A 7,302-nucleotide genomic window follows, 5' to 3' on the forward strand; every position below is an offset into this window, starting at 1 on the left:
ATAGAGAGAGAGAGAGAGAGAGAGAGAGTTTGCTTTAAAAATAGTCTTTTTTTGAAAAGTAATAGTAGGTTATAAAAATGAAAATTAAAGGAGTAATAGAGGACTTAAAAATTAAAAAAAAAAGTTTAAAAAGGAAAAAAAAAGAAAAGAAAAAAAAGAAGAAAAAAAAGGAAAAGAATGATTGTAAAAATGGTAAAAATATATCTAGGACTTTCTCTGGTGTTGTTGTGGGCAGTGTGGGGTCAGTTCATTTTCGGATAGTTTCTTGTTCCGGCTTATATTTCTCAAGATCTATAGGCCCCTTCCTATGTAGTCGGTATTAACTACAGGGTTTTAATCTATTGCACCTGTCACTTCCAAGGCGATTCCCTCGGTTTTAGCTTTTGTTTGCTGGTCTCTTCAGTGTCTGATTTCCACCCTGACACAAGGGGGAAGTGGTGGACACTTTTTTAGGCTCACTTGTTCAGTCGCGCTGTGGGGAGGGAGGGACGCTGCAGACAAATAACAATGGTGTGTGCTCGCAGTGTCTCAGCCACACTGGGCCTGCCCCTGCTCACGGAGCGTGCACCCTCCCTGCCCACACAGCTCAGGCTCTAGGTTGCTCTGCTGGGAACCCTCCAAGGCTGGCCCTGGGCTGCATGCACCTCGCAGGTCTAAGCCGCTCAGGTTCAGGCACTTGGGTAGTCCTCAGAGGCGCAGACTCTGTTGGGCCTGCGTTTTGTGCCCTTCCCAGCTCCGAACAGCTCAGGTGATGAGGTGTTTGGCGAGCGCAGTCACTGTGACTTATTGCCTCTCCTGTCCCTGCCGCTAGGTTTTCTGGGTGTACAACCAGCGCACCTTCTCAGGCGGATGACTGTCCAGAACCCCAAGAAGCCTTAGTAAGCAAAGAAGCCTGCTTGCAGTTTGGTAGATAATGTCTCTCTGGGGCTGCGATTGCCCCCTTCTGGCTCTGGCAGCCTGTCACCTGAGGGGGATGGTCTGCTGCCAGCTAGTTCTGTTCTGCCCTTTGTTCTGTGCACGTGGTGTCTTAGGGCTTTTCGCATGGTAGCTATCCCACAGTCTGGTTCGCTAGTCCAAATTTGTTCTCTCTGATTACCCTCCGGTGCATTAAGGCCTGATCCTTACTCTAAGCAATGCAGCCCACGCCTCCCTTCCCAGCCCCCACTTGCTAGTGGTGGGTGCAGGCATATGCGCTGCTTCTCTGCTGGGGGAGTTACTGTTGGGCTCGTAATCTGTGGGTTTTAATTACTTACTTATTTTTCCTTCCTATTATGTTGCCCTCTGTGCTTCCAAGGCTCGGCACAGACTCGGCAATGAGAGTGTTTCTTGGTGTTTGGAAACCTCTCTTTTTAAGACTCCCTTCCCAGGATGGAGCTCCGTCCCTACCTCTTTTGTCTCATTTTTTGTCTTTTATATTTTTCCTACCTCCTTTTGAAGACAATGGACTGCTTTTCTGGCTGCCTGATATCCTCTGCCAGCATTCAGAAGTTGTTTTGTGGATTTTACTCAGCGTTTAAATGTTCTTTTGATGAATTTGTGGGGGAGAAAGTGGTCTCCCCGTTCTATTCCTCTGCCATCTTCAAGCCAACAAACTATTTTATTTGTTTTTTAATTAGAGGGTGGGATAGAATTTTGGTTGATGCATGGTCCTGTGACAGTGATATAGGTTCTTCCATGTTCTTCCAAGGCACAATTAGATAACTTCTGTTGAGCATTAACAAACAATGGTGACTAATATTTATTGAGGATACCTAATGCATCATCTTATTTAATTTCCATGCAAAGCCTGCAGGATAGATATACTATTGCTTCTATCCTCAAATTAAATACAAGGAAAGTAAAATTCAAGTAGATTAAGGGACATAGCTAAAGTTTCAAGCCTGACTCCAAAAGCTTTAGCCTTTTCCACTCAAGCTTCCAACTGCCACAGCTATATAATAGGCCAGTTACTGTTATTGACACAGGTAGTAACACTAAGGTACAATGACAATTTTCAATATCATGTTCATATTACCAATAATCAGAGAGGGGAATAAAGAGAACAGCTGAGAGAATGTGAGTAGCTGAATGCAGACTTAACCACACTACTAGAAATAAGAAGAGTCATAAATATTTATCTTTCTATTTCAGAACTATAAAAAGTCTTCTCTAAGATTCTATTAACATAATTAAGCTCTCAATGCTTTTGAAAATTAAAGCTCCTTAGCATGCTACATAAAAGGAAAAAAAGGATTGCTTACTTCTAGGGAATTGCTGTTGTGATTTTCAGTCTGAGGTCTTTAAGTTTTCTATGCTGATGTTTTCAATTTGTTGTCTATACATTTGAAAGTTTCTGTTGGATATGTTTGCATTTATAGTCTACTAGATAGCAGGATGTAGACTGAAGTCTAAGTTTGCCATGTGTATATTTCCAAATAGTGTACGTTTACAAATTTACTAGTTTGCTGGATCAAAGTCTATAACTATAGTTAGCTTGCAGACTGAAGGAGGAGTTTACTAATGGAGGAGTTTGAAATTAGGGATTGATGAAAATGTGGTATGTAGCACACTTCCTTTGAAAGCCCACTGCTTGAATCTTCAGTCATGTTTGGTTTTTTATAAAAATGTAAGCAACAGGGAAGAGAACTACCTCCAAATGAAATGCCATATCTTTAGTAGCAGCAAAGTTTTTATTTTTATAGCAGAGCCAGGAAAACCTTTAGTTTGGTTGGCCAAAACAGTCATCCTTTTAGTATAGTGGTTTTTCAAGCATTTTAAATCATGAACCATATTAAGGAATTAATTTAGCTCATGACTCAGTACACACATACATATATATACCCAAAAAAAAGGAACAACTGAAATTATGGGGAACAATAATTACCTTACTAACATGTTTTGTTCTCTTCTGTTCTACTCTATGCTACATTCTATTCTTTTAGTCTAGTCTAGTTTGTTTCATTTCAATAGTAAAGTGTGACACAATTCACCAAAATAATTAGATGATTTTAATTTATGAGCTTCCTTCTGCCCATAGTCCTAGAATACAGTGATTTATCGATGAGAGAGTGAAGGCTCCAGATTCTGAGTTATAGTAGAAGATGGGCCACAACAAGATGTGAGCAGTAGAAGGACACACATAAATTCTCTCTTTAAAATGAGAAAAGAAGATGAGATATTCAATAGAGATGACTAATCGTTTGCCAGTATTTGTAACACAATAATATGTAGAAGAAATCATTTGTGTATTTTATAAATTTTTACCTTGGAGTAGGTTAAAAAAAATTGGAATACATATAATAAAGGCATAACTCTGAGATTTCAGTTGACCATGATAGAGAATATAGAGCAGTGAAATGAGTCAAACTTTTGTTTTTTGGTTTTCCAGTGCATTTAAAAGTTGTATGTAACTATACAGTAGTCTATTAATTGTGCAATAACATTATGTCTAAAATAAACAATATATATACCTTAACTAAAAAAATACTTTGTTCCTAAAAAAATGATAACCATCAATTGAGCCCTCAGTGAGTTGTTATCTTTTTTCTGGTGGAGAGTCTTACCTTGATGTTCATGGCTGCTGAAAGATCAGACTGATGATTGATGAAGGTTGGAGTAGCTGTGGCAATTTCTTAAAATTTAAGACAACAATGAAGTTTTATGCACTGATTGGGTCTTCCTTTTACTAATTATTTATCTATAGCTTACAATGCTGTTTGAGAGCATTTTATCAACAGTAGAAAATTCAAAGCTGGAGTCAGTTCTCTCAAGCACTGCTGCTCCTATATAAGCAAAGTGTATGCAATATTCTAAATCATTTGTTGTCATTTCAACAATCTTCACAGCATCTTCCTCGGAAGTAGAGTCCATCTCAGGCAACTACTTTTTTAACTCATCCATAAGAAGCAACTCCTCATCTGTTAGTTTTTTCTTGAGATTGCAGAAATTCAGATCTTCAGGTTCCACATCTAATTTGATTTCTCTTACTATTTCTCCCACATCTGCAGTGACTTCCTCCACTGAAACCTTAAACTCCTTGAAGTCATCCATGAGAATTGGAATAAACTTCCAAATTCCTGTGAATGTTGATATTTTTAATTCTTCCCATGGATCAATAATGTTCTTAATGGTATCTAGGATGGTGAATCCTTTCCAGAGGGTTTTCAACTTACTTTGTACAGATCCATCAGAGGAACCACTCTCCACGGCAGCTACAAACATTGCAAAATGTATTTATTAAATAGCAACACTTGAAAGGAAAATTCACTCCTTGTTCCATGGTTGACTTAATGGAAATTGTGTTAACAGGCATAAAAGCATTAATATCATTTTCCATGTCCATTTGAGCTCTTGACTGATGTGGTGCATTATTAAGGAGCAGTAACATTTTGAAAGGAATTTTTTTTTTCTGAATAATTGGTCTCAGCAGTGGCTTAAACTCTTCAGTACACCATATTGTAAACAGATGTGCTGTCATCTAGTCTTTGTTGTTTCATTTGTAGAGCACAAGCAGAGTAGATTTAACATAATTTTCAAGGACCCTAAGCGTTTTGGAATGGTACATGAGCATTTCTTCAACTTAAATCACCATCTGTATTAGTCCCTAACAAGAAAGTCAACCTGTTCTTTGACACTTTGAAGCCAGGCATTGACTTCTCCTTTCTAGCTGTGAAAGTCTTAGATGGCACCTTCTACCACTCTAAGGCTGTTTTGTTTACATTGAAAATCTATTGTTTAATGTAGCTACTTTCATTAATTATCTTAGCTAGGTCTTCTGGATAACTTGCTGCAGCTTCTACATGAGTCTTGCTGCCTCATCTTACACTCTTATGTTGTAGAAACAGCTTATAGAGGTAAAGTTTTCTTCTGATGCTACCTCATCTCTTCCAGTTTTTATAGGATGGAAAAGAGTTTGGTGGTCTTTTGGACTCTGTGGAATTGATGCTTTTGAACTGTGGTGTTGGAGAAGACTCTTGAGAGTCCCTTGGAAAGCAAGGAAATAAAACCATTCAATCCTAAATGAAATCAATCCTGAATATTCATTGGATAAACTGATGTTGAAGCTGAAACTCCAATATTTTGGCCTCCTTATGCAAAGAACTAACTCACTGGAAAAGACCGTGATGCTAGGAAAGATTGAAGGCAGAAGGATAAGGGGATGACAGAGGATGGGATGGTTGGATGGCATCACTGATTCGATGGGCACAAGTTTGAGCAAGCTCTGGGAGTTGGCAATGGACAGGGAGGCCTGGTGTGCTGCAGTCCATGGAATCTCAAAGAGTCAGACATGACTGAGCAACTGAACTGAACTGAGACAATTTTCATGGGCTAAATAAGCTTAGATGTTAAGTGCAAAAGAAAGAAAACTTTCTATCAGTAATATCTGGCCAACTTCCATCAAATTTGCAAATGCTGGCTTTTAGGCATCATAATGGAAACTGTTTCTATGAAGTACTATAGCATATTCAAAAGCAGAGACATTACTTTGCCAACAAAGGTTCGTCTAGTCAAGGCTATGGTTTTTCCTGTGGTCATGTATGGATGTGAGAGTTGGACTATGAAGAAGGCTGAGCGCCGAAGAATTGATGTTTTTGAATTGTGGTGTTGGAAAAGACTCTTGAGAGTCCCTTGGACTGCCAGGAGATCCAACCAGTCCATTCTGAAGGAGATCAGCCCTGGGATTTCTTTGGAAGGAATGATGCTAAAGCTGAAACTCCAGTACTTTGGCCACCTCATGCAAAGATTTGACTCATTGGAAAAGACTCTCCTGCTTGGGGGCAGGAGGAGAAGGGGACGACAGAGGATGAGATGGCTGGATGGCATCACTGACTCGATGGACGTGAGTCTGAGTGAACTCCGTGAGTTGGTGATGGACAGGGAGGCCTGGCGTGCTGCGATTCATGGGGTTGCAAAGAGTCAAACATGACTGAGTGACTGATCTGATCTGAACTTTAAAAAATTAAACCAAACTCGGCAGTTAGTGCAAAACTTTCTAAATTGTAGTGAACAATTTACCTCTCTTTTCCTTTAACACCTCATTAAAAGTAGCAATGAGAAAAAGCTAAATGGGAAATAAATCAATAATGAAAAGATAATGGAAAGAATGAGACAACAGAAAAAAAAATTGAAACTAGAAGTCATACCATTTAGCAAACGAGGGAAAGCTGAACCCTAAGCCAGGAAGTAATAGGGTGAATGGAAACAATCCAGGTGGTCTTTTTAGAAATCTACCAGAGGTTGTGCTGCTCCTCCAAAATGAAAGAACAATCTAAGAAAGAGTAAAACATAGGATACAAGAAACAAGGAAGAGAGAACAAGATGGTGGAGGAGTAGGTGGATGGGGAGTACATCTCTCTCCATGGATACATTGGGAACACACTTTCAGACACAGAAGTACATTCAGAACATCAGTTCAGAGTGGACAGGAGTACCTGACCAGAGGAAAAGAATATATAGTACCACGCAAAACTCAGTAGAACAAAGGAACTTGGGGGAAAAACAGAAGTATTAGTAGGACTGGACCTGCCCTGGGCTGGTGGAGGAACTGAAGCAGGGATCTGATCCCACATCGGGGCAATTGTCTGAATCAGAGGAGAAACATTTAAGGCTGAGAGTGAAGCAGCTGATCTGTGGCACCTAAATGGAATGAGAATCAGACAGTCCTTGCCACAGCCATACATAGCCTGGACAGGGATAAGGGTCCCCCGGAAGGTGCAGTGGCTGGGAGCTGGAGTTTGGGGAATGTGGAACGATTCCAGAGTGAGGAGTGCTGTTGACTGCAGAGGGACAGATTGAGAAAGGAGACTGTGATAGGAAATGCCTGTGGAGGAAAGCCAGGCAGCCATGGAAGCAAGGTGATACAGCCGGGTCATGCATAGGGGGTGGAGCCATCACCATAGCCTCTCTCTCCCCACAGGCCAGCATTGGCAGCTGAACAATAGAGAGGCTGGCCCATCAAATGCCTGACACACTGAACTGCAGAGCAGGATCCCACCCAGGGTGCCCCTTTAAGTGCCTGACGTGCCAATCTACAGAGTAGGACCTGAGCCAGGGGGGTCCCTCTATGTGCCTGATGCTCTGAACAGAGAAAGACCTCAGGCAAGGGAGCCCTCTAAGTGCCTGAATGGGTGGAGCTAAGGAGAAAGACTGGCCAAAAAGGCCTTCTGATCGTCAGCTACAAAAGGGTTGAAAAACGACTCTGATAGGGCCATAACTCCTTCAGTGAAGTCAGTCTGTGTCCCTGCACACTTGGCATCACCAGGGTTCCCACAAGCCAAGCAGGTGCAATACTTTCACACTCAACTCTCACTAAGGCAGAGCTGG

The 7,302-nt window shown here is 40.9% G+C and overlaps 1 pseudogene; it reads right to left on the reverse strand.

Annotated features, from left to right (window-relative positions):
• Nucleotides 1-3,454: 3,454 nt before the first annotated feature.
• Nucleotides 3,455-6,548, reverse strand: LOC123331694 (annotated as a pseudogene).
• Between the last annotated feature and the right edge of the window lie 754 nt (nt 6,549-7,302).

This window comes from Bubalus bubalis, chromosome X (genome assembly GCF_019923935.1).
Source record: "Bubalus bubalis isolate 160015118507 breed Murrah chromosome X, NDDB_SH_1, whole genome shotgun sequence".
Lineage (NCBI taxonomy): Eukaryota > Metazoa > Chordata > Mammalia > Artiodactyla > Bovidae > Bubalus > Bubalus bubalis.